The sequence below is a fragment of the Mirounga angustirostris genome, unplaced genomic scaffold (genome assembly GCF_029215605.1).
Source record: "Mirounga angustirostris isolate CCGP_5_RB_7025 unplaced genomic scaffold, mMirAng1.0.hap1 SCAF_10, whole genome shotgun sequence".
Lineage (NCBI taxonomy): Eukaryota > Metazoa > Chordata > Mammalia > Carnivora > Phocidae > Mirounga > Mirounga angustirostris.
Window position 1 is genome coordinate 18,483,412 of NW_026991718.1, and position 17,783 is coordinate 18,501,194.

The following is a 17,783-nucleotide window of genomic DNA, read 5'->3' on the forward strand; positions in this document are numbered from 1 at the left end:
TACTTATTTCTGGACCCCAAGAACAAGGTGGGACCCTCAGAGCTTCCCAAAGTCTCTTCCAATTGCCCTGAGACAATACCACCTTCTGCTCCTGGTGGCTTGATAGCCTTTCCCAGGGCAGACTTCAGTGCCCAGCCCCATCCTCCTCTGCAAGTCTTGTCCTCATCCTGGTCACAGCCCCAGCTTCCAGTCTAGGGAAGGCAGAGGAGATCCTCCCTCTCCTTCCTCCATGCAGCTCTCCAGGCCCAGAGTCCCCCTCCCTGGGAGATGTATGGCCCACATTGCTCAGTTTCTCACCTGTCACTCAAAGCCTCCTACTGACCTCTGCTCTTGCTGCATGTCAGTCTTATCTTTCTAACCAGGGTGAGGCTCTGTGGCTTCTGTTCTCATGTCCCAAGGAGGAAGAGAAGAATACTGTTCAGGATTCTGAGGTTGGGTGAGGTTCTAGCCCCAGTGTTGAACACTTTCATCTCAACCCGTTAGTATTTGCCAGCATTTTATAATTTACAATGTGTTCACTGACCTTCCTCCACCTTTGCCTCACAAGAACTCTCTTCTCTGATGCTCAAGCTGGAAACCATAGTCATCGTTGACTCTCATATCCCAGGAAATCCAATGGGTTCTCCCTTCAGTGCAGATCCCAAATCCAGCTACTTCACACTGCGTCCACAGCCGCCATCTTGTCCGGGCCGCCTTCTCTCTAGCTAGGCCACTGGTATTCCCTCCTAACTAGTCTTCCTGACTCCACTCCTCCCACCCATAGTCAGTTCTCCACACATCACCCAGAGTGATTCTTTTTTAATTTTTTTAAATTCCAGTATAGTTAACATGCAGTGTTATATTGGTTTCAGGTGTACAATATAGTGACTCAACAATTCTATACATTACTCGGTGCTCATCATGATAAGTGTGCTCTCGGAGTGATTCTTTTAAAACATAAACCTGACCATGTCATTATCTTACTCAAAATCTTTCAAAAACCCTACCTTACTCAAAAAAATGCAAACTCCTTCCCTTGACTACAAGATTTGACCCAGGCTACTCCTCCACATTCATCTACCATTCTGAGTCTTTCTCAGGGTGTCTCAGCCTCCCTAGTTACTTTACTATCGTTCTCACATGCTGAGGACGCATCCACCACTTGAACACTGTCCAGGCATCTGTAGATGAAGACTCAGTGCTCAGCCCTTAGAGCTCAGTGCTCATCAGGAAGGCCTCACCTGACCACTTGGTCTGAAGTCACATCCTGGCAGGGTCTTGGCAAGAAACAGATGGCACGCTCCAAGGGGGCAATTGAAGACTGCTTAATGAAGGGTCTGCTTACCCAAGTGTGCTTCTGATTAGGGGTGGTGAAGTACCTCAGGGCAAGCAACAGGAGGAAGCCGGGACTTTGGGCCTGAAGAGGCAAGAGAGGGGGGTGTGGTTATCAGAACGCAGAAGGAGAGCTGTAGTTTTGGAGAGAGCCATGCTTGGGAGCCGTGGCCCTCAGTGGCGGAACGCAGCTACCACCAACCTCAGCCCAAAAGAGTGAGCCAGAGTAAATACCCACCCAATCATCTCCTGTGGACGTTTCCACTGGCCAGACTCGCCCAGAGCCAGACGGTAAGGGAGCCCACTGATGTAGTCCTCAGGAGTCACCTTCCAGGGCTCAGAGCAGAGCGAAGAAGCCTGGAGTGGACCTGGAGGGACGAAACAGCATATCCAGCACTGCATCCATTACTCAGAAACCCCTACCCTGCCTCACACTTCTTAAGAGCATTCACCACTGCCCAACAACTTACTATGCATTAAATCATCTTGTTCTGTTTTGCTCTCTCAACCCCACTAGACCCATGACGGTGGGATGGGGTCCTTGTGGGGGTTGGTTTGCTTTCCATTCCCATCTCTGAGGTTCCTAGAACAATGCTGGCATGTGGCAGGAACTCAAGTAGTCGGTGAATAAATGACTGAATGAGGCTGGTGTCATTATCCCATTTTAAAATTGGAAAGACCGAGGCTTAAGGTGACTTGGGGCCCCTCGGGGGCACAGCAGGAGTCACAGCCGGGTCTTGTGAGCCCCAGGCTCTGTTCCTTTCCCCACCCCACAGAAGAACAAGACACAACTGCCTGAGAGGGTTATCTGGTGCTTCGGACGTCACTCTGGGCGCAGAGCGTCCTTCCGGGCCCTTCCGTATCCATGCGCTTTGCTCAACGCCTCTAGCACTGTGTGGCTTTATTCAAAGTCTAGCATGGCTTAAAACCCTGTTATGCCTCAATAAAATTAGCAGATTAGTCAAAGTATTTTTCTCAGTCCTTCGTGTTTGCTGCTAAGAACGCTTTCATCCTGGTGGCCCTTGCTTAGAGAAGATACTCACCCCTTCCCCCAGCTCTGCTTTTGATTTCGGAGCCATGAGGAGCTTGCAGAGCTCACTGAGGTCAGCACACCCTCAGACAAGGCCATGCTCGTGGCCCAGGGCCGAGAGCCCCCGTGCCCAGCGGCCCCTCTCTTCTGCATTCTGCTCTGAGAGTTGCCTTATTCAAAGGGGCATCGTGCCAGGGAGGAGGTCCTGGGCTCTGTGGGACCAGGCTTCCTCCAGTGCCCGGACCCTGCAGAGCATCCGCACCGGGCGGGGAGGGGCGTTGCCGACACTGCGCTTTGCGTGGGCTTCCCACCCCTACTCCCCGGCTCCTCGGACAAAACCCATTATTCCGGTCTAGGTGACTTCAGCACCTGCAGGCACCAGCACGCTCCGCACTTGCAGCCAGATGATTAGGCACCTGTTGGGGTCACTGTGGACGTGGCTGGCTCCGAGGGTTGGGGATTAAAATGAAGTGGCCACATCAGTCCGGTTCAGCTACACTGGCCTTTAGCAAAGCGAGGCCATCGTCCCCTCATTCAGCATAAGCCTCTGCTCATTTCCGTCCCCTGTCAGCAAACATTCCTGCCCCGGCTCCAGGGCCTGCAAGACCCACCTCTGCATCTCTTTGGGGAACCAGGCTCCCTGTGGCCCCTGGCCTTCCAGGCCTCGATTCCTCCCCGTGAGGGATCCCAGGGCCAGTCCCCTCAGGCTGATGGGGATCCCAAGGCCGGTCCCCTCAGGCTGATGGGGATGAGGTTGCCGGGCTGTGGACCCCTCTGCCCCACCTTCTGAGCCAGGCCTGCTCCAGCCCTGCCTCCCCAGGGGCAGCACGCCCCCAGCTTATCCCCCCAGGCCCCACAGACTCCCCGGCTGATCCTCTGGTCCAGGGAGCCCCCGGCAGCAGCTGGCCTTCTTTTCTCACCAGCCTCTCTTCTTCCCTCTTCCCCGGAGCCAGCCTGGGTGCACCTTATTCTGGTGGGAGCCTCAGAGCTCTTACTTTACCTCATCTAACCTCTCTTCAGCTCGGAGGAAGAGGGAAAGATGGAAGGAGGAGAACAGAGCGTGGCAGGTCAGAGGGAGGCATACGCTGGGCGTCTAAATGTCGCCCTCGCCACACTCCCTGCCCTGCTGAATAGAGAAAACAGAGGTGCCTTCAGGCCTTTTTCAAATCAAGATTTTATTAAAAAGAAACACAGTTTCAATCACCAAGCAAACAATTCTCGAAGACATTTTCTAGAATGATGAGGATGATAATACAAGCTCTCGTGTTGGAGGGACCCGAGCTGCGGGTTCTGCATCCATCACTCTTGCCACCCCGTGGACTGTGAGACAGACCCCCCCCCAGAAAAACGGGGAACAGGTTGGGAGAAGGCCGGTGGCCTGTCCAAGGACACGGAGGGTGGGAGGAGGGGTGCTGTGGTTCGTGCTGAGGCCGGGGCAGGGGAGGTCTCTGGCGCTCTTCCTGGGATGGCTCACGACAGGATCCCCACTCAGACCAAGGCAGGCAGAGGATGGGAGAGCCTCGTTAGGCATCTGCTACGGGAAGCTGTTCTGACTTCTGAGGCTAAGGGACGACCACAGGGAATCCCTACACTGGGTCTCCGTTTTCCATTTCTCCCTGGATCAGAGGTGTGACCACATCACACGTGTTTGCCCAGCGCCGCTTGAATAGCAAGCTGGCGAAATAGAAATATCTTTGTGAAAATATGAACACACTTTTATTTACCAAAAGTAAACGAAACCTTTTCCTGGTTTGAAGATTTCCATTCTTCTGCCTCTCCGTCTCCTCCTCTCAGCTTGCTTTGATTGCCCATAACATTAACCTTCAGAAAGAAACGAGGGTAAACAACCTGGCAAATCCAAGTAGCTGATTCCCCGGCCGCATCCTCCTCGGTCAGGCAGGGCACACGCTGCAGGCCCTCGCGGGAGTCACCCGACGGGGAGGCCCGTGTGGGCCTGCCGCCCACCCCGCTCCCTGTCCTTTGGGGGCAGGGAGTTCCTTGCTGGCTTTGGGGCACCGTGAAGCTCGCATACCTAATACTTCATTGAGCCTTCCCTCTGTCTGGCTGCCTTGGAAGGCTCAGCCGGAGCTCTGTGCTCCTGGCTCTGGGACAGGAAGAAAAGGAAGGGAAAGGTCTTCCAGGCAGGACTTGTTATTGCTGTAGAAACGGTCACGGTCGGCATTCCTTTCGGGGATGTTGTGTTAATAGGGGATGGCTGGGGGCGCCTGGGTGGCTCAGTTGTTAAGCGTCTGCCTTCGGCTCAGGTCATGATCCCAGGGTCCTGGGATCGAGCCCCGCATCGGGCTCCCCGCTTGGCAGGAAGCCTGCTTCTCCCTCTCCCACTCCCCCTGCTTGTGTTCCTGCTCTCGCTATCTCTCTCTCTGTCAAATAAATAAATAAAATCTTTAAAAAAAAAAAAAAATAGGGGATGGCTGTTTTTTGGGAACTATCGCCTTCAAGTAGGGTGACTCTTTCCCAGGTTATGTAAAAGGGCATTAGGCAAACACTCGGAAAGTCGGCAGCTTCCTTTCTCGGGAGTGTAAACAGTGGGCAGACAGGCTAGGTGCCCTCCAGCAGCAGGCTTGCAGAATGCCCATTGGCTGCAGCTGCCTTGCTGATCAGCCCTCAGTCTGGATAATATCAGCAGTACTAACGGTGACAGCTTTTTCTGAGATACTTTGCTTCTTCAGAGAGTATTAAAGATGTTTTGAATCTATTTTTTAGGAATCTTGAAACCACCAGTGGGACATTTTTGCTGTTGTGGGTAATGCATGAGCAGCCGCTTGGGAAGGCCGGGCCAGGAGAAGCACCCAAGGGTGTTGGAAGCACAGAAGACACTGCCCATTTAGTCTGAACAGCTACGAAGCAAGCGAGGCAGAGCATATGCTGGGATGTGGGAGCAGATGTGGCTGGGAAGCGGCTTATTTATTTGATTTGCTGGGGGCGGGGGTGGAGGAGAGGCAGACCCTGCCTCTCCTGGGATTGGGCAGTATTTACTGGCAAGGCAGAACCAGCGGAAAAGTTCTGTAATCATGGAAGGAATTCTCAAGCCCTGCTTAGTATTGTTTGGGGTTTTTTTTTTCCCCCCTGCCTGGACTCTCCCTACCCAGAGCACAGATTCATACAAAAATTGCAACAAGAGGCGATATAATTGTGAAATTTGTAGTAGATAGTGTAACGGTTAATTTTATGTGTCCCCTGGACTGGGCCAAGGGAGGCCAAGATATCTGGCCAAGTATTATTCTCGATGTGTCTGTGAGGGTGTGTTTCTGGCTAAGATTAACATTTGAATCAGTGGAATGAATAAAGCAGATTGCTCTCCCTAATGTGGGTGGGCTTTATATAATCAGTTGAAGGTCTAAATAGAGCAGAAAGGCTAACCCTCACACAAATAAGGAACTCCTCCTGCCTGACAGCTTGAGCTGGAACATTGGGTTTTTTCCTGCCTTCAGACCAAAACATTGGCTCTTCTTGGGCCTCAAGCCTGCTAGCTTTTGGACTTATCTTACACCACTGGTTCTCCTGGGTCTCCAGCTTGCCAACTGCAGATCTTGGGACTTCTCAGCTTCCATAATCACATGAACCAATTCCTTATAATAAATCTCTTCATTCATATATATATACACACACACACACACACACACGTATCTCCCATTGGTTCTGCTTCTCTGGAGAACCCTGAAAATAAGGAGACATTAATAAATCAGGGATTGAAATATTACAATCTTCCCTGAATCCATAACCTGACCAAATCAGCTATGTTTTCTATGAGAGAAGAGAGTCATTGAATCTCCCACTTGTTCAAAATATGGCCAGTGGCTCTAGAAAGCTCTCCAGTTGTACCTCTCTGCTGAGAAAATCAGAGGCTGTGAATGGAAATGAGGAGACGGTGACATGAGGGACAGGGAAATGGGCCTAGCCCTAGCCTCTCCCACCTCCTGGCTCCTCCCACTCAGAATGGCCCTTGGGAGAGCAAAGGACTCGGGCCCGGCTCCACATCCCCTCTCCCAGCTTGGCCTGGGCTTACCCCCCAAGGTACTGCTGAGCTCCTAAAAATAAAACCTATCATCATTGGAGTGCTGTAGACGCCCTTTTACTGTGATCGCGACCCAGATCCCTGGAAGAGTCCCTCCCACTCAGACGTGCTTTGGTAAAACACCAGAAAACCCTCCAGCTGTCTTGCAGCTGCATCTCCCAAGGAGGACCTCAGCCACAGAGAGATCCTGACTCCTGTTTACCTGCACAGCCTCTGTTTTTGTCCAGGCAACAGGGTCCTGGGGCCGACAGGAGGGTGGAGGAGGGGCCACAGGACACAGACCCAAGCCTGAACTGAGAGGAGCTGAGAGTCCTGCCTGAGAGACTGGGTATCACCTGGCATCTACACCCAGGGGCCAGCCGTGTCTGGGGGTTCCTTTATGGGGTCCTTATGGGGTGGGGGCTCCAGCTGGTACAGATTATATAGCTCACCTAGGCACTATTGCCAAGACTTAAAACAATAAGAATACTAAGCAGGGCTTGAGAATTCCTTCCTAGCCTTTGAAGCTCAGCAGCTAAGTACACAGATTTTCATATCCCAACTCCACTTTGTTAGCTGTGCAGCTTTGAGCGAGTTAAGTAACCTCTCTGAGGCTTACTTAATGAACCTAGTTATGAGGAGTAGACTAGACTAGATAGTAAAAAGTTTAGCTCAGTACTTAATAGAGTTAATGCTCAATAAAATTTTGTTATCATTTTCTTATTTTAGATCATCAGCACTTTTCACCAGATTTATCAATACCCAGGAGCTGACACATGACTTTAGAGCCTTGGCAATAACATCACCCTGTCCATAAAAATGGTGCAGAAATGAGTCTGTGACCCACCAGAGCATTTCAACTGGGAAAAACCCAAGAGAAACCATATGAAGTTCCCATTTCATTTGTACTCTCACTCATTCATTCAACAAACACTTATCATGCCAACTATGTCCCAGCCCAGGCTCTCAAGGAACTCACAGCTGGGAGGAGGAAACAGACAATACTCTGTGAGGAGTCTCAAGATCAAGATCAGCCCTGAGCCCTATCACAGCCCAGAGGAGGAAGATACAGCCCAGACTTGGGCATAGGGAGTGGTCAGGGAAGGCTTCCTGAAGGAGGTAACACCTGTGCTAAAGTTTAAGTTCCAGTTAGGCAAGCAAAGAGGTGGTGGCAGAACACTCCAGTGAGGACTGGAAATACAAAGGCAGAGAGACAAGAAAAGAGTAGGTGGGGGTGGGGAGGGAGGATTCAAGAGCATGTGAGGAGTGTGGTGTGGCATGAAGCTGGAGACCAGACTGGGGCCTGGTCCTGGGGGTAGTCACGGACTGCGTGGCAGGGCTCAAGCTTTGCCCTGAAGACAATGTAGAGCCCCTGAGGAGCTTGAAACAGGAGTGGCATGGCCAGGTTTGCATTTTTTTGAAAACTTGGAGGCCTGCTAGACTGCCTGCCCTGGAAAGTCACAACCTGGGATGTAGTAGTGATTCTTCTGCTATAAAAACATCACCCATGGGCACCTGGGTGGCTCAGTTGGTTAAGCGACTGCCTTCGGCTCAGGTCATGATCCTGGAGTCCTGGAATCGAGTCCCACATCAGGCTCCCTGCTCGGCTGGGGGTCTGCTTCTCCCTCTGACCCTCCCCCCTCTCATGTACTCGCTCTCTCTCATTCTCTCTCTCAAATAAATAAATAAAATCTTTAAAAAAAAAAAAAAAAAAACATCACCCATTTCACCAGGGGCCCATTTCACCAGGACCTGGGACCCTTCAAGTCAGGGCATGCCCAAACTTTTAATGAAGATACAATACATATGCCCCGTATGAGGGACAGATCTCCCTTCCACAATGCCCACTAGTCCTTATGCAAGAAAGGTGCAATTTTGATAAATGAGATTTATTAATGAGAGTTCTCCAAAGAGACAGAACTAATAGGATGCATATAGTGACTGAATATTTATTTTACAGAACTGGCTCATGTGATGATGGAAGCAGGCAAGGGTGGACCATCAGGCTGGAGACCCAGGGAAAAGTCAATGTTACGGTTCAAGTCCAAAGGCTGTCTGCTGGCAAAATCTCCTCTTGCTCAGGAGAGGTCAATCTTCTGTTCTATTTAGGCCTTCAACTGATTGGATGAGGCCCACCCCCATCAGGAAGAGCAATCTACTTATTCAAAGTCCACTGATTTAAATGTTAATCTCAGTACACCCAAAACTAATAGTACACTGTATGTTAACTAATTGGAATTTAAATAAAAACTTAAAAATAAATAAATAAATAATAAATGTTAATCTTGCCCAAAATACCCTCACTGAGACATCCAGCATAGTGTATGACCACATACCTGGGCACCATGGCCTAGACAAGTTGACAATCCCAGGCATGCCTCCATGAACATGTCATTTTGCAGGGGACATGGCTTATGCAAGCAGAGAAGGGCACTGCACAAGCACATATATACGGGGACTTGGCCACACCGGCTGTGTTGTCCGCTACCTGTCCCTGAACCAGACCTGAACCTGGCTCCTGGGAGACAGAGCAGCCAGACATACACCCAGCAGCTGCAACCACTCAGCTGAGGAAGGGTGGCCTCTCAATTGCAGGTGGCAGGTTCCAGCCAGAGCCCCTGCCACTGGGTCCCCGGACTCAGTGACTGTTCCTCTGCCCATCCCCTGCAAGAAGGGAAAGGAAAATGGGAATGAAACGGTCTGTGACGGTCTCTGCAGCAGGTGAGGCTCACACTTGGGGGCATCTCCAGGGCTAAGGGGAGAGCTAGGGCTCGCTTCTCCTGCAGTGTTAAGTGTCTGGTTCCAGCCTGGGCCGGTGGACTATTTTGAGGCCAGTGGGTGCTCCCAGAGGGGTGGGAAGAAATGGATCAAGGGTATGGGTCCATCTGTGTGGACATTGGCTATGGCTCCTCTAGAAATCCAAGCATCTCAGTGGCAGGAACTCTGACCCTGATTTTAGAAAACCAGGTCCCAGTGGCCCGAAAGTGGGCCTGGTCTGTGAGGACAGAAGACTGGGGTCTAAACACATGAACTGACGGCCAGGATGCAGAATGCAGAGGGGAAGCCGCCTCCCCTTTGGTGAAAAATCAATGCTGGTGTCGGGACTCCCCATTGACAGCTTGATTAGAAAGGACTCAAAACACACTTCGCCCTGGAACCCTACCAGGGAGAGAGAGAGAGTTGGAGGCCTTTCTGGGGCCTTGGTAAAGCCAACAACTGCATAAAGACCCACCCTCTCAGAGCATCATGGAGAAGCTTCCCTAGTAAGTCTTCATTCACCCCTGAAACCTTTACTGAGCACCTACTATGTCCCGGACCCTTTCCCGAAGGCAAAGCACAGTCTTCAACTTCAAGGAATTCATGACCTAGTGGGGACAGACGAGCAAATAGGAACACACGGGGCTCCATCTTCGTGGGTGTGTTGGGAGCCCAGAGGTGATACCTGTGGCCCAGCCAGGACAGGGAGCTGTTCAGGGAACGCTTCTCAGGAGAGGATGCCTGAGTGGAGTCTTCAAGGATACGATGGAGTGAGCCTTGGTGAAGGGGAGCTCAGTACATACCCCTAGGCCAAGGTGTGGAGACATGAAGCTGCCGACCATGAGCCAGGCAGTGCTGGTGAGGATGAAGGAGCAGGCTAGGAGTGATAAGAGATGGGGCCCAGGAGACCCGCAGGGCTTGGGAACCACATCGGGGAGTTTGGACTTCACCCCTTAGACTATGGGGCTGGAGAGTTTTAGATGAAGAGTGACATGGTCATACTTACATTTTAGGAAAAAAAAAAAAAAAACAGGCTGCAACACAGCGAAGAGATTGGGGTAGACCCCCCACCGGGTGACCGGGGGGCCGGGTGGAAGCTAGACTAAGGGGCAGGGTGGTGCAGGCTGCGGGGAGAACCCCGGAAGAGAGCCTCCGCAAGGCTGCTGGTGGAGGAGAGCAGTGGTGGGAAGGGGCCGCCACAACTCAGTCCCTGCTCCTGCCTGCGTCACAGTGGGGCTGGGACCAGGTCTGGAGCCCAACATAGGGCAGAAGGAGCAGATCTGGGGAGGAGGACAGGCTGAGTTTGAGGTGCAGGCAAAACATCCCAGTGGAGATGTCTGCTCGGCATTTGAACATGTGGGGTCTGGAATTACAGGTGCTGAAGACTTGGCAGTTGGGCAATAATTAGGTCCAGAAGTGCAAGCAGGGTTGCGTGCAGGTGTAGCAGAGGAAGGCACGAGAATATCATCGCACCCTGAGAAACACCAACACTTAGAAGGCCAAGCCCACAGAGATGGAAGTGCAAACCAAGGCCATTGTATGCCCATATGATGAGACCAGCTGGGAGGCAAACCTGCCGGGGAAACCAGGCCCCCGTGCCCGGACCAGCGTTCAGAGAGCAAGTAAATGGCTCTTAAATGGCGCACAGCCCGGCAGCTCAAGACACACATTAGGGGACAGCAAAGACCCTCTGCTATTTTCCAACGGGGTGGTGCATGAGGCCCAGAGGAGAGAGAGGTCTTGTCCAGGTTACCCAGAGAGCCGAAGAAGGAACAGCAGTGGGTGCCCGGAGCAAACAGGAGGAGAGGACCATGCTGGCCCCTGGTGCAAACAGGACAGCCTCCTCCAAGCCAGGAAATGGATGGACCGGAAAGAATTTGAAAACGCTGAGCCCCCCAGGAGAACAAGAGGGGATGTCAATACGTTTTAAAATAGAAGCAGCTGCCAAAATAGCGTGTGGCAGAGAGTCTCCCCTCTTTATTTCGGGATGCTTAACAGAGAAGCTGCCTGATGCACATTTGTAAGGAACAGGCCCTGGGAGGGGGCCAGAAGGGATAGAATATACCCTCCTCCCCTTCATCCCGGAGCCTCCACAGCCTGCTGCCGCCTGACACAATGAGAACAGAGTGATGGATCTCTGTGGTGGTTAAATGCAGCCCACCTTATCCAGGGCCCTGGAATAGGGGCAGCCACGGCACCTCCCATAGGCCAGAGGCTCAGCAGAGTCCGGGGGTGGGAGAGGGGACCAGATGGGAGCAAAGGGGGAGATATGGCCTCTACAGTGCGTGCCAACTGGTGTCTCCTTGTATGTGAACATGTGGGAGGGTGCGTGTGTTATCTACCTCGGGCTGCCTGAACAAATTACCATGACCTGGGGGGCTTTTCAACAGCGGACATTTATTTCCCACAGTTCAGAAGGCTGGAAGGCTGAGGTCAGGATGCCAGCACCGTGAGGTTCTGGTGAGAGGCTCTTTCAGCTTGCAGCCTGCTGACTGATCCGGTTTCCTCACTGGAGAACAGAGAGGGGACCGATCCCTTTTGTGAGGGCTCCACCTCTGAGATCTAATCACCTCCCAAAGGCCCCCCACCATCACATGGGTGTTAGTATTCCAACATATGAATTCTGGGAGCACAGACTTTCAATCCATAGTAGTATCACTGGTGTGCTAGGGAACGTGTACCCTGCGTGAGAGCTCGAGTGTGTAAACGTGGCTAAGACAAGACCCGTGGGAGAAAGTCCTGTCCCAAAGGTGGGTTCACGGAGATCCCCTGTGGTGAGCACCTCACATGCTAGGAGTCAACTAGGGACTTCTGATACACAATCTTACTTCTATTCTTCACACGAGGTTTGGGATGGAGGGAACTATAATCCTCATCCGGCAGATGGGGAAACTGAGGCTCGGAGACATTGAATCCTTGCCTGGGGCACTCCAGTAATGACTTGAACCCCTCACTCTTGATGCCTTGCTGTTCTGACCCCCAAAGGCATCATGCCCCCTGTGCCCAGAACTGCCCATTACCTGTCCTTCCACCCCCACACCCCTCCTCCTGCCACTCGGGACTTAGCCTCTCCCCCAGGCAGCTTTCCCAGGCCCACAGGGCTAAGGTGGGTGCCCCCCTCTGTCACAGCACTTGATCTCCCCTGGATGCACCTGTTTCCTTGCCTGTCTCCACCAATCTGATCTGCCAGAGGGCAGAGCCCTTGTCCTGCTCAAAACACACAGGATGGAGAAATGACAGGAGACAGAGAACAGCAGACTGCATCTCAGGACCCTGGCCCTGGCCATCTGCTGCTCCCGGGCCCTCGGGCACCCTGCCTCAACAGCAGGGCTTATCCTCTCGGCCCTACCTTCAGTGCGTGGCTTCCCCCGCCTGGAATGCCCTCCACTCGGCAGACCTTGACAAGAAGCTGGCTGTCTGCATGGGTCGTAACAACAAGACAACTTCCCCATGGGACATCCATGTGCACTGGGCCCGGTCCTCCGTCCTTTGCACATATTAATTCATACTCGTATGGTGTAGGTTCTAGAATTATCTCCATTTTAGGGGTGAGGAAACGGTGGCAAAGGGAGGTCTGTTGGCTTGGCTCAGCTCATCCCACTTGTAAGTGGCAGGATTTGCCTTTGAACGAGGCAGCCTGGCACACGCCACCACCCACAGTGAGAGACCCTGTCCTGCCCTCAGGGGCTCTGGCAGGTGAGACAGGCGGCTGCAGTCCTGAAGGGCAGTCAGGGCCGGTCACAGCAGGGGAGGAAGCGTCCCACCCACATCTCGGGCCTTAGACAGGACGTCAGAGGTAGTGAGGTAGCCTGGAATGTGCTGGAACGTCCAAACTTCCCTCCCTGGAGAACAGGCTGTTGCCAGTTTGGGGGGCCTTGCCCTGTGGTGCTTGGAGGCCTTCATGGCCCCTCCAGGGCTGGCCCGTCCCCTGGGGTGGGGATGGTCCCGGGGAGCCCGGCACCCGGGTTCACACAGGGGCAACTGGGGGGCGATGCACTGTCTGGGGACAATATGTTTGCCTGCCCCTTCTAGAGGGAACGGCTCTGTTTTCTCCCTCCTGTAATTGTTACCATCTGTTTCCCTCCATCATGTTTGTTGATGTTTTCTTGTTTTAAAACTGGAATGAGTCAGATTGGAAGCTGATTTAGGAAAAAGTGTCTGGGAGGGAAGCTCAAAGTGGCCATGGGGGACTCTGTGTTTCAGAGCTGTGGGAGAAAAAAAGATTCTGTGGGGCAAGCAGGGGGCGTGTGCTGGCATCCCCTGCCCTGTGGGGGCTGGAGTGCCCCCCCAAGCCCGAGCATGCTGGGGCCGTGTGGGTTTGTGTGGGAGTGGAGAAGGTACGTGTGTGTCAGTAGGCAAATGTGTATGTGTGCTCTTGTGCATCTTTGTGAACGTGCATGCACGTGTAAACCTGTGTGTCGTCCAGGGGCAGGGTTGTAGAATGCATACCCTGTGGGTGGTTGGAGTCTAGTATTCACAGGGACACAGACGCAGAAGAGGAGAGCTACGGGCTGGCTGTGACCAAGGTCCAGGTTGGGAGGGTTCCCCTATCTCTGCTCTCAACTTACCAGTGACCTCAAGTGGATCTATAAATTACCCCTGCCTGAGCAATGTACGCTGTGGTGTCAGGGCTTGACCCTGGATGCAGAGTGAGGGGACGGGCTTATTTGGGGGGTATTTATAGAAGTGAACAGCCCCCTAGAGGTGATTCTCGGGAGCAGCAGTTGGTGTTGAGGGTGAGCGGCACATGGCTGCCTGAACCTCCCTCTCCTGGGGCACTTTGGGCCCCGCCCGCCCCCCACCCCAACCCCAGAGCTAAGCCTGGGGTTTCTCTGTAGGGCCAGGAGGCTTCCACGTCCTGCTGAGCCCCACAGGGTAAGAATTGGCTTCCTGACCTGCCATTCTATCAGGAATTTTAAGTCCATGACTCCTGCCTCCTCCTTCCTATTCCCATCCACCGGGCACCCTAGACTCTTGGTTCCTAAGTGTTGTTAGTTAAGCCAAAGAAGGGTGCCCTGTGACTCTGCCCCTGGCTCTCTGGGACTACAAGCCCAACACAGCTCTAAGAATTTGAACTGCAATTCGGATTAGCTGCCACCGAGCCCATGGTGCCCTGGCGTTGGTCCCGTGGCCAACCAGGCTCCCCACAGGTGTGGTGTGTGAATTTAGATTCAGCCTGCTTTCCTCTCCTTTGTCCTTTCTCCATAATCCACAGCCTGCGGGGATCCTCTGGCCCCAGCAGCCCAGAGCAAAATGATTTAGAAGAAAGACTGCCGTGGACACAGCATCCTTCTTGCATTCTTGGGTCCCCTTATAGTCAGAAGAGCTGCCGTTTCCTGAATGCTGTGTGCTCTTTGCTTTGTCCCAGCTTCTGTGCCAGGCCCTGGAAACAGGGAACATCCGCTCTTCACTGAAATCAGTCTCTGGGAGCAGGATTATCATGCAGGCTTTATAGGTGAAGAAGCAGGGGCTCTGAGGGGTAAACTGATTTGTGCAAGGTCACAGGGCAAGCTAGAGAGGGAGCAGGCCTCAGTCGCAGAGCCCTGATCATTCTGGAGAGGGGAGGCACTTCGGGAGACCTGCGTGCTGTCAGCCAGACAATGCAATGTGTGGCGTCCAGACTGGCTGGGTTTCCCCTAGAAATTCTTGGATCCTGTTTCTATCCTTGCACCTTTCATTCCAAGCTTCTCCTTCCTGGGAAGCCACCTGGCGTGTGCTCAGCCTAACTGCATGAGGCAGGGTACGCGGAATTCACTCCACTTACTGTGATATTTAGGAGCAAGCAAAGGAAACTTCTCGTGTCTGCATATTTAAGCGCTTTTATTAAGTGGAACAAGCTATTTCTGAAAAGAAGAGTGGCCAACAGCCTTAGAGGAAATTAAAATGAACCATGACAATGGAAAATTGCACAGGGGCACAGCAGATTCTCCTGAGATAAATACAACAAGCCTTCCAACAGCATTCAGGAAAGACTAGAGATCATGGAGATTATGTTGTGAGAGGAAAAAAGCAAACCATCAGAAAATGAGAGCTCAGGCTCATGGGCAGACCCATCATATGCTGGTCAGGCCCGTGGGTGTCCCTCTATTAAAAACCCCCCACCCCCCGGGTCTGGTGGAGCCCAGAAACAGCCAGCAGACCAAGGTTCACTCCATTCAGCCAGCATTTTCCAAACCCTCCTTGTGTGCATGCTTTCCAGGTGCAACTGGCTGAACTGTGTCCCCCCAGAATTCATATGTCGAATCCCTAACCCTCACCGTGATGGTATTTGGAGATGGGGACTTTGGGAGATAATTAGATTAAGATGAGATCATGCGGGTGGGGCCCCCATGAAGAGATTGGTGTCTTTATAAGAAGAGGGACTAGAATTTTCCCTGTGCCATGTGAGGTCACAGCAAGAAGGCAGCCATCTGCAGACCAAGGAGAGCTCTCACCAGAGCCCAGCCATGCTGACACCCTGATCTTGGACTTCCAGCCTCCAGAAGCATGAGAAATAAGTTCTGTTGTTATGTCAGCCAGTCTACAGTACTTTTTATGGCTGCCTGAGCCGACTCAGTACAGAACAGAGACGAACCGCCAGACCTTGGCCTCAAACAACCCCCAGGCCTTGAGGATTGTAAACTGGCACATCTAAGGGTTCCACAGCTGTTGGCTGTTATCATTCTGATTATGGTTCCTCCATCAGCCTGTGTGCTCTCCTAGGCCATAGACTATTCACCACTGTGTGTCCAGCACGGGTTAGTTTCTCGGTAAGTGTGGGGTGAAGGAATGAATGAATGCATGAATGAATGAATGATACTCTAGAAGCCAATGAGCCCCGGCACGGGACGGACGAAGCTATGGTAGCCAGGCAGCAGGGCATGGCAGGGAGGAGGCCTCACTCGGCGGTGAAGGGAAGGCAGCCTTGGACCGGGCAGTCTGGGCACCCGCTGAGGACGGGGCATCAGTGGAGGGGACTGGTCTGGGACCCCTCAACCTGACGCAGGGGCCCAGAGCAAGCAGCCACAGGTGGCAACCCTGCATGCCATCTCTCAGCCGTCTCCGTGCGGAGCCAGGTCTAAGCACCCAGGATACGGTAGAGTGGTCACGCCAGCCCCTTGCAGAGCAGGGCCAGGGCCTTCTGCTGCTCTGGTCACCCGCCACCCTGCTCGTCCTCAGTTGTCACTCCTGAGGAAGAGAGACTTACCTGCCCCGAGAGGGCTGCTTCCCTGTGACTCCCATCCCCTTCTACCGCTTTCCCTCTTGCACCCGGACCTCCAGTGAGTTGGGACAGAATCTGTCTACCCAGCAAGCTCTCTGAAGAGATGGACTGGTGCTGAATGATGCCATCTCCTTTAAAAAATAAAATAAAATAAAATAACTCAAACCACTTCAATTCTGAACTGAGGGAGCTGAGCTGGACTGTGGCCAGAGGGTACTCTTCTCCCTCAGGGCCCTGCCTGGCTGCAAGTTGTTCTCCTGACAGAGAGCCTGAGCAAGCAGAAAGCAGAGAGAGAGAGAGAGAGGGCCGGGAAGCTGGGAAGGTGTTCACGGAGTCCCTCGTTGCATGCTTCTGGAATATTCCACCGCAGAGCTGGTCTGTCCCATACCGCGTCAGAATCTAGGCTCCACTCCTGAACACACACTCGGGTGCTGACGTGCTTCAGTGAAGTCTTGAAGTCCTGGCAAATAGTATTTTAGCTCCTTCGGCGGTGCCACCCCGTCTGAGGAGCTGTTTCACAGGGACATTTGTGCTGCCTTGTTTGTTTCATTGTCCTGCCTGACCTTGGGGCTACCCTGCCACAATCCCCTCTCTTGTTCAGGCTCTAATGAGGTCGCTAAAGATGTCTGTGTCAGGCCCGCCTTCCCGAGCTCTCAGTTAACTTCACGCTCGGAGAGTCGGCCGTGCGAGTCCCACGGCAGAGGCCTTCAGAACTCAGAACTGTCCCCTCTCTCCGGCAAGCCTTTGTGTGAAAAAAAATCAGGAATCCTCTGCCGAGGCCCACGACTCGAAGGGTAGACCACAGGAGTTTTAAAAGGAGTGTTAGGTGTTTGTTGAAGAAAGGACCCCCTGGGGGAGATGCAGACAGCCAGCCAGAGCTCATTTGGGGATTCTTGCTGGCTCCAGGGTGAGTCCTGCACCCAAGGCGGGCTTGGTTAATCCCAGGATGCCCACTAGGGAGGGCCTGGCAGGGCCTCGTGGGGCAGAGTGGCCAGGCCGGTCCCTGGCCCAGAGAGAGCCCGCTGCGTCCCCTGGGAGCCTGGTTCAGAATTCATATTGGGTGCTCAGAGTCCAGGCGTCTGAGGGCCAGGCCGGACCAGCACATAGTTCAGCCAGGGACACACGTGTGTCCCCACACCCGCTCCCAGCTCAGCCCCACACCTGCACAGAGGACCGTTCCTCAACAGACTCACGGAGGATTTCAAATCTGAGAACAACAAAGGCACTACAACGGCAATTGTCGGCTGTGCATCTGTGAGTCTGGAGCTGACCCTGGCGAGGGTGGCCGTGTCACGGGCTCTGAGGCTGGGAGGTGGAGGGGTGGTCCCGGAGTGTCACTGCCTGCAGGGACGGCATGTGGGAAATGTCCCATCAAAGGCCGCAGCGAGGCTGTCTTGCCGTGCCTCCCTTCCCGCCCACTTTGCTGGTAAGAATGAACACGGGCGCCGTGCTCCAGAGGGGAGCTGTGC

The 17,783-nt window shown here is 53.2% G+C and overlaps 1 protein-coding gene and 2 long non-coding RNA genes across 14 annotated transcripts in view; 2 read left to right on the forward strand and 1 right to left on the reverse strand.

Annotated features, from left to right (window-relative positions):
• The window catches only part of KLHL29 (kelch like family member 29), a 303,589-nt gene that overhangs the window by 215,731 nt on the left and 70,075 nt on the right, over positions 1 to 17,783 (forward strand). The window lies entirely within an intron of this gene.
• LOC123850864 (uncharacterized) lies at positions 789 to 4,444 on the reverse strand. The gene is made up of 4 exons (XR_006792425.3): positions 4,374 to 4,444; positions 4,066 to 4,162; positions 1,550 to 1,679; positions 789 to 1,396 (listed from the first exon to the last, which is right to left on the reverse strand). It is a non-coding gene; the product is annotated as an uncharacterized LOC123850864 (long non-coding RNA).
• On the forward strand, positions 1,389 to 9,486 carry LOC135361717 (uncharacterized). Its single transcript, XR_010405459.1, has 2 exons — positions 1,389 to 7,475; positions 8,317 to 9,486. It is a non-coding gene; the product is annotated as an uncharacterized LOC135361717 (long non-coding RNA).